Source organism: Sphaeramia orbicularis, chromosome 1 (genome assembly GCF_902148855.1).
Source record: "Sphaeramia orbicularis chromosome 1, fSphaOr1.1, whole genome shotgun sequence".
NCBI lineage: Eukaryota > Metazoa > Chordata > Actinopteri > Kurtiformes > Apogonidae > Sphaeramia > Sphaeramia orbicularis.
Window position 1 is genome coordinate 42,521,651 of NC_043957.1, and position 10,007 is coordinate 42,531,657.

Sequence of the window (10,007 nt, forward strand, 5' to 3'; positions counted from 1 at the left end):
TTTTTGTTTGTTTCTCTTTTTTCAAATGATTATTTCCTTGAAGAATTGAATTACACCCGAAATATGCACAAATACTAAAAATATTTTATTTGATCAGAACAGGATCTAATGCTGTATCACAACATTTTCCTGTGTAAAGCTTTTAATTCTGTTTTACAGACACTACAGTTAAGATCCTGTTCAAATGTTCATATTCTATTAGTTCAGAACTAACATCATAACATTATTTTTGTGCAATCCCAACAAAGGAACTAACATTATTTAATAAACAGTGTTAAATAAAATAAATAAAATATAAACAAAAAAGAAAAACAAAAATGAACCTCCACATATCTGCATTTGAATAAATACCGAAAAATATCGATACAATACTTTTAATATTGATACAGTACTGTGAAATGAAATATTGCGATATATTGCAGAACGATATTTTCTTACACCCCTAATCCCTATGCAGGAGTGACACAGACCAGTGTGATAAAGGTCAAATGGGGGAACTGGATATTGGGAATTGGTTCTTCTGTCAATCACCCAAGTGCAAACTTACCCAACCAATTTGATGTCAACAGTTGTCAAATTTTTAAATCTCCGGTCAGATATCAATATTATTATACCATATCAAGGGCCCTTTTTTTCAAGTAATATGAGGTCAAGTTATGCTAAAGTTAAATGTGAATACCTTTACTGATCGTAAGATGAGCTTGATCAAGTATAATGATAATATAAGTGAATTAAGAGTCTGAATTCGTTTGTGCATGCAGCTGTCAGCAGTCCTTAGTTGTTAACATCACCCTTCACTACATTCTATCTAAGCTCACACTTGAGAAAATCAGCAAATTGTGCTGATTGCTCCAGCAAGTGAAGGTAATGTACCCAGCACCAGCTTTTTGCTGCCTGCTGATAGCATTGTGCTCATCGTTGGTCAATTGATTTTATGCCTCTTGAGGATGGCGTAGACTGATAAGGCTGGGATTTCGCATCTCTGCATTTTCACCAACCCTTAGTGTTCACTCTTGACCTCTTTAACAATGTTGTAATGAGGATTAGGTGTTCTATGCAGAAAAAACAAAACATCCTGTAAAAGTATTCACGTTTTACTATCGCTAGCACACCTGCTTGACTCACATGACATCTGAATCAAATTATAGTTTCCATTCATGCTTGTGAGTGTGGTGTACAAGATAGACACACATTTGAGCCAAGTACATCGGGGTTTTATCACAAGTACACTTTCTCTGTGTCTTCTTCACATGTGATAAGGGGGCAATACACAAACTGTAACCTGGATATGGGGAAGAAATGCCCTGAGTGGAGAGGGGTGGAGCTGCTCAGGGGGAAAAAACAATGCAGCTCATAACACAGGAAGGAAGTCTTACAATGCCCCCCCCCTGCATGAAACAAGTCAGGAGTTTGTGCCTGCAAGTAAGTCCACAGAGCAGAGGCAGGAGTATGTTACCTGCCTGCAAACTGACCTAGAAATGGAGACAAGGGAGATGAAAAACGAGGGAGGGGTATTTCTCGGAGGACTTCAAACAGTGTATATAAACAGTACGTGAACGTCTATCATCAAAATGGCTGTTAAAAACAATGCCCCATAGTCTATTCTTTACAATACGGCCAAAAATGTGTCGGTACGCTGAAGCATGTATGTGTGGGTGTGCCTGAGTGTGACTGTAATTGTGTTCTAGTTCTTTGATGTGACCATCTGCTGGAGGTCTAACACTGCTATCAAACACCCACTCCTTTCCTTACTGTCTGCCCTCTTTTCATAAACTTCAATATTTGATAGCATGGCACCTTGTATGTGTCAGTACTACGTAATGCAAAAATCAATCTACAGCAAGACAGCAGACAAACAGACGCCTACAGACATAAACAGTAACACAGCTAACATCTTAGACTCCTGCCTGCTATACATGCACTCCAGGAATAACCTCTACAGTTTCTAAAGGGGTGCATGTCAAGGAGATTTTGTCAAAATATGAAATGTAAACCCCCGTTTTTGTTAAGAAAGGAAAACTATGATTGCAAATTTATACTGTTCTTTAGAAATAGTAACTAATAGTGGTGTAGTCAAGTCATGACCGAGACCAGAGTGTATGAAGACCAAGGCCAAACTAAATACACAGCAACAGCATTATGGGAAGCTTTTCAAGTATCACAAATGAATGTAGTAAAAGTGGTGAAATGAGTCCCAGTGAATAAGAATGAGGCAGCCTGTAGAAGTTTTACATTTATATGAAGTCCTTGATTTTTTTTTTTTTTTTTTTTCATAGTTACAGTACACCTGGACAAGGAAAATACATTTGGGACCATGATGAGCCAAGCCCAAAGAGGGATCTTAAGACTAGTCTTGAGACCGTACTAATCTCAGCTGCTGTAACACTACTAACTAGTAAGACGATTGTTGAAATGAATTGTCCGAAACCTTTAGATACCAGATGCTATAGGTTTGAGAGAATAAAACGTACTTAGTTAGGAAGCAAAGACATATGAATAGCTCAATAATATTATGTATAATTGTTTCTGAGAGGAGGATAGAAGTAATAGATGTGTACAAATGTTTAAACTAATAGTGTTCAAAGCACAGGCTAACATAAACAATACATAAGTAATAAATGGATGCACAAATGTGAATGAAATAGGCAAAATACTACAGATAATAGTTATTTTGTATAGAAAATATTGGGACAATATACAGAGTATAATTATTGGTGTTAAACTTATAAAACTTTGTCCTCTATAACTTTATAGCCCATAAATTAGTGGATGAGTAAAGGGGTACTGGAGCATATCTAACTGCACACTGGAGACACAAAACATAACAAATGTTGGGAACCACTGTTGTTGACAGTTCAGTCCCCAAAGACCCATACAGGTAGAATAAACCAGCCAGGAAGTGACAGAGCCAGATGAGCCAGGGCTATTCATAAGTCTCCAGGGACACCACAGGCATCTAAACTGCAGTAGTGGGTGAAACTCCATGCTGGGTTTCACAGTGGTTTAGAGTAGTTTAACATGTATAACAAAATGCAGCAAAATAAGCCCTAATGTGCAATTTTTCATGACAGGTTTGATATTCTGAGGAAGAGTGTGAAGTGTGAAGCTGTGCGATGACTATTTTCCTGTTATCACACTCAAATTGCGTAAATATAACTTGTGCATAAAAATTTACCTAATGGAAAAATGACAATTTTGCCAAAAGTCCTATTTTTGGATTAAAAGTTTTTGCGCTGGTAAGAGGTGGTTTTGCGGGGTGTAGTGCAAATGGTGTATCACCCAAAACTGCAAAGAATGTCTTTCCATGAAAGACCTTTTTCCGCAACTAGAGTCAGGTGAATTAAAAAACCGGATGTTGACGTACGTTACAACAAGCGAAGAAGAAGAAGAAACATGTCGCGGTATGTGTGGACACACCAGGAAACCCAATCATTTTTAAATTTACTACGAGATAGAGGGTAATTATATAATAAAAATTATTCATTATTTGCAGATATATTATCTGTAAATCAACACCATATTTACGTTTGTTACCATGTTTATGGAATGACTTCTCGTATCATCTTGTGATTTGTGATTTAATGGAAAAAACCGATATTGTGCACTTCTGTTTTTTCGACATTTAGTAATATCTGTAAAGTTTTGTGCAGATGTCCAATGGAAAAGTGACTTATGTTAAGGAATCTGCAAATGTCATGTCACGAAATCTCTAACACTGCTTCTGGTCGATCTGTCTTGATGGACATTAACATAAATTACCAAACAGAGTTTATAGTTATCCAGATGAAAATCATACACACAAACTTCTCTGAAGACACAACCTTATTGATGGCAATAAAGTTGAATTTAAGTCAAAATATGCAAATCCATAGAGACTCTACTGTATATAGCTCTCTTAAAATAGCCTTCTGCTACATCATATAAAGGTCATGGTACAGCAAACACCTGGTTTACTATCATACATATGGTTACTCATTGACATAGCTCATTGGGAAATATGTACACAAAAAGTACATTAACCTATTTTACACAACAGGGCATATCACACTTTAATCTAATATGAAACACATACCAATCAGATGAATAATAAAGCTAAAAAACACACTCTCTGTAAAGGTTTCTTTCTTTGGAACAGGAGAGTCTTTTGTTGTTGTTACTCTGGGAGTCAAGCGAGCTGACTTCCTGTTGTAAATTCCCCTTCATGCAGCGGTTTCCTGTTCAGAGCACCACCACTAAGGAGATGGATGGCTGAAGAAACAGCTCTCATGACTGAAGACTGAACTTTGACATGGGTATATCGGAGTTACAGGAAAAAAATATAACCTTTTATAAATGAGCATCTCCATTCCCAGTCTAGAACGTGCGCTATTGTACAGTACTTCAACAGAAATTTTAATGAGGAATAACCCATTTTAACAAAAACACTTTAAATACATGCAAACTTCAATATGTATAAAGTTCAAAATGTTCAGCCTTCAGATTATGAAAAATATATTCATGAGCTAATCACACATGTAAAGTGTAAAAGGCGAATGATTTGCTTCCAAATTAGGTTATTACTACTGTGAGTGTTTTTCCTTGGAAGTGTGATGTACAACTGTGTGTGTATGTCTCCACACAGGAAGCTGACAAGAGAGTGAGTTAAATGGGAGGGAATGGGAGGGTCCGGGTGGGGGTGTCAGGGTTGAGCCTGGCATAGACTGACGATGGAGACCAGGAATGTGACCTTGCACAAACACAACTCCTGTACTGTGTATGAAGGGGTGGCAAAGAAGTGGGATAAGGCAAACTCAATCAAAGAGCAGGGATAGGTTGTAGAAAAACAAACATCAGTCATGGGTTATTATTGACTTGGCTCCAGGCTGAGAGAGCTTCATTACATCTGTCAAAGCACCATCGCAGTCAAGAGCAATGTCCTCAAAGGCCATGTGGCTACAGGCTATAAAACAAGAAGGAAGCAGCGCAGCAGGAAATACAAGTAGTTTAGTGTGAATGAAAACCGATTTCACTGACATTCCCCAAATTAAGTGGAAATGAATCCAGTGATTAGTGATTTCATGGAGCCAAAAAGCTCAGTCACAAGATCTGTGCAGGAATTTTGTGATTTCCAGACACCAACTGTGCTGAATAGGACTTGTGTATCCTAATTAATATAATTTAGCAACTTCATAACAGGAACTAACAATTATTTTCATTGTTGATGGAACCTTTGATAATTTTGTTAAGTTTGTTTGGTCTGAAAATTGTCAGAAAAGTTGTGTCACAGTCCAAAGAAACTCAGTTTACTGACACTGGGGACCACAGAAACATGAATACATTCATATTTAAGAAGCTGAAAATCAATCTATTTTACTTGTCTTTAAAAAAAAAAAAACATTACTGAAATTATTAACAGGGTTCAAGTTAAATTTAAGACTTTTTGAGACCTTATTAAGACTACTCAGAACACAATTTAATGCCTTTTTTATGGCCATATAGGCAAAAATTTGTGACTCCTAGAATTTAGGAAAATGTATTCATTTATTCCAATGCCTTGATTCCCACCATTCCAAGTCATTTCTCACTGGGGCAAAGTTAGCGATAATTGGTTCCTAATTTCAATATAAATTGGGTTGGAACAGGTGGAACTGAGTAGATTAACGTTACTTTCTTTGCAGTTTGGACATTTAACAGACACATTTAAACCATTTACGGCAACATATTTTAAGACCTACCATATCAAATCTAATACCTTTTCAAGACGTTTTTTTTAAGGTATTAAATGCAGATTTGTAAATTCAAGACTTTTAAGACTTTTTGGCCCAATCCCAGTCTTTGTTAAAGGTGAACACCAGTCAGACAGACTGTAATAATATGGTGAATAATTGTGGAATCTCCAAAGGTCAGTACTGTTCTGAGAATCACAACGTTAAATACACATAGCATGAACTTGTCATTGGAATTCCAAGACAGGAAACTGTGAATAAGTTAAAAAAAGAAAAAAAAAAAAAGCAGACAGACATAAATGATGAGACAAGTTATTTACAGGAACCAACTCCCTAATGTCAGAATGGCCTTCCCATACAGGACCCCGCTGTGGGTGTTAAACCACTTCCTCTTTTCCTTAGTCTCACTTTCCTCCTCATGTAAGCGCTGCGATAACTGTAGACTATGAGGCTGTGAGTCCAGGTAAAAGGTCAGGCTTTCACCCTGCTGTTTAGATGCCCATCATTGAGTTCCATTTATATATTCCCATTGGTGTATTTTTAGATCAGGAGGGCAGAGCATGGAAGCTTTAACCTCAGTTACAGTCCAAAAAAAAAAAGAATAAAAGAGGGATTTCAAGAATGTGGTGTTGACAAGCTCTAACACCGATGATAATCTTACCCATTACTGAATATCTGTATTCCCAGTTACTACACACAAATGATAGATTCATTTATAATATAAAACATGCTTTTATGGGGTGTTTTAACCTGGAACAACATACCATTATATTTAACACAGATTAATGCTGAGGGCACCTTCAGAAAGGACTTAAATCAGATATTATTCAGAAAGAACTCATTTGAGGCTACATGACGGAAGTGACTTTATTGAGTAAAAACTGTGAACTAGTATCTCTGTACCAAGTATCAATTACTTATTTAGTGAAGTTGTTGTTAGGCTTATTGGGATGGCATTCTAAATTGTGTATCAGGTACAATATCAGGGGTGTGATCTAAAGTGGGCCGGACCAGTAAAATAATAACATAAAAAAATATGATGACAACTTCAAACTTTTCTCTTTGTTTGAGAGTGGAAAAAGTAAACTTACATTCTAAAAATGTTCACATCTACAAACTATTTTTTTTTGGAATGTGAATAACATAAACAACCATGAGCAACCTGAAATTTAAAAAAAAGAAAAAGATGAAATAGCCCAATTTTAACAATATTATATTTCAGCTTATCATTTACACATGTGCATTACAACTTACAGATCACAGTGGACCTACAAATACACAAAACATTTAGTAACAGGCAGAATGTTGTTGAAATTCCACTTACTTTTCCTAAGATGTTTCAGGTTGTTCATATTTGTTCAGGTTATTCACACTTTTTGTGAAAGGATAGTTTGTAGATGTAAACATTTTCTTTTTATTATTTTTATTAATCTTACTTTTTTCCATGCCAAAACAAAGAGAAAAATTTGGACTTGTCTGGCTGAATTGGACCTTTTGATGGGCCAGTATTGGCCCATGGGCCGTATGCTTGACATCTCTGAGCTAGATAGTCCACTCACTGTTTGTTCTTGAATTGAACATTTACTTATATCTATATATAATGTTTTATCTCATATAGTGGGTCCAGAAATAAAGACTAGCACGTTTTAATGTTTCTGGTGTGCACAAAAGGTTCCCTTATAACCAGAGGTGTAGTCCAGGGTATACAGCGGTATACGGACTATACCCACTTATTTTTCAGTCAGCACTGGGTGTACCCACTTCTAAATCTCCCTGATGCACACCATTCGGTAGTATCTGAGCCAAATTGACTATTTTTTCCCCTCAAATGGTGAAGCCATGACCCGCCCTACTCTGCCTCTAATTGGCTAGTACTCAGTGCCATCACTGATTTAACTTTAGGCATGAGGACTGATGAGCCAATCAGAGGCAGAGTAAAGCGGGTTATGCTAAGGAAAATATTGCTAACTAGCGCTGGCCACCTCTGGAACCTGATTGGACACCTCAGGTGCCAGTGCCACCCCAGATGATTGACAAGTCACTGCACGTCTCTTTGAAAGATGCGCGTTTATTGGAAATGGGAAGGAGAAAGGTAGAATAAACATCTTTCAAATGAGTGACACATATCGAGAGAACCTACTTTCATTGAATATAATTCTGAGGTAAGTTTTAAGGTGGTTTCAGAATGGGTCACTGTTTTAAACTACTGGTCATATGACTGCACATTTAGAGAAGAGATGCTATCGTCAATAGTTAAACTGTGTGAGTAGGCTAACGTTATGAAAGGCTAATGTTACCCTATATTTGCCTTATGTTGAATACATTTACATTCATGCAGACCAGTAATACCTACAAACTGCTCCTGATCAAGTTATGATAATTTTATAATAGTGAGCAAATACGAATGTTGGGTTTTTGGGTAAACTAAATTAGAGTAGTCTTGCACGTCACTGTTTTTAAAACGATGTTTTTCTGGACTTTAAAAAAAAAAAAAAAAAAAAAAGAAACCAAAAATTGAGAGTATACCCACTTCTCCAGGTACCACTACACCACTGCTTATAATGTTGACCAATAGGAGAAGAGTGGCTCAAGCTTCTACAACTTTAATCATGCAGGAATCATTATTTTCACCACAAGTTCTCTATCAGGGGTTCACAGCGTATACTTTTCTCTCCATGTGACCAAGAACAGGTCCACAATCAGACCCTATTACAGACATCATACCAGACACCATTGTTTGTTTACATTCTTTTTTACAGTTGGTCGCAAACACCTCCATGAACACGAATGTCATGAAAGATAGCAAGTGATGATTGGCTGGGGAGCAGTGTGTAGTCTGTCATGTCTCTCAGCCAAAACCACAGCAAGAATTTATGCCTCTGCTTTTACATAATCTGATACAGTGACCCTCATGAAACACAAAAATGTAGTGTAGTCTGGACTTTACTTATGTAAATGTGTCCTGTAATTTGTAATGTGGTATTACTTGTGTTAACAGTTGTATTTGTATAAAAACCTTTCAGACTGCTAAGGAAATCTTCAGAAATTATTCACTGAAAGGGAAGGGAGCTGTAATTTAAGGGGCAGATTTAATTTCAAAATTCTGAGGCTGCACACTACTAGAAGAAGTTTTAGTATATCTGTGTGAGGTGTTAAATTATGGAATAGATTGAGGGAGGAGCACAAAGAATGTTCAACCATAAACCAATTCAAAAACACTTATAAGAAATTGTTTTTCACAAGATATAGGCTAGCGATGAGGGTTATTAATTGTCACCATATGTTCACTGTTGTTTAAGTATATATTTCTTTCTTTGAGTTACATATTATTTATTATATTCTGCCAGCACAATTAAAAAATGCAAAGTTAAAAGATTATATGAGTATGTGTATGTGTACTTGTATGATGTGTGTAAACGTATGTACGTAGGTATGCGTAGACAGATGTGCGAGTGAGTGTGTGTGTGTGTGCGAATAAATATAAAACAGTAATGTAAAAGGAAGGAGATAAATATATATTAACATTTTAAGGAGAAGGGGCTGGATTAAATAAGTTGCACTTCTTTCCACCCCATTTCGGGCATGTAAATGAAACTATTATGCTGTTCCTCTTTCTAAGATTGTCTTGATTGTTGATTTTTTTTATTATTATTTGTGTTTTACTTGTTCACATATATATAAAATTTCATTGCATGTTCAGAATAAATCACTAAATCAAAAATCAAAATCAAAGTGCATTTATTTTATATGCAACACTTGAAAAAAAAATCCTTTATGTTCTCTTAAGGCCCAGTTCAGTCCGTCTCTCATCTTGATGTCAATAATGTATGTCATATTCCTCATCATATTACATGCACAACTTCCTACACCAATGATAAGAACAGTTATGCAAACTGGATGCATAACTCTCTTATCATCTTGCTATGGTATGCTGTTTGTTACATCATTTATCACCATTGCAGTGTACTATAATTCTGCAGCCGCGCTAAAGCTCAGGCTGTAACAAATGCCACAGGAGCCCCATAAAGAACATTTCTAACAACAGGCTGTCAGCGCTAACTATGCTGCATGTAGACACATCCTCTTTGTGTGCAGGAAGCCATGACACTGACCACTCACAAAGGTACACCCAGCACTGCAGGGAGGTCATCAAGTGTGCTATTACAGAACTTGTGCTGCGGAAACTTCTTGATGATCAATGGTGTGCTTCCGTTGTCACAGAGATAGTAAATTTAACCATGAATGAGCTGTCTTTCATGGCAGTGCAGCAGGAGCCTTTAGGGCACTGCGTGTGATGTAACA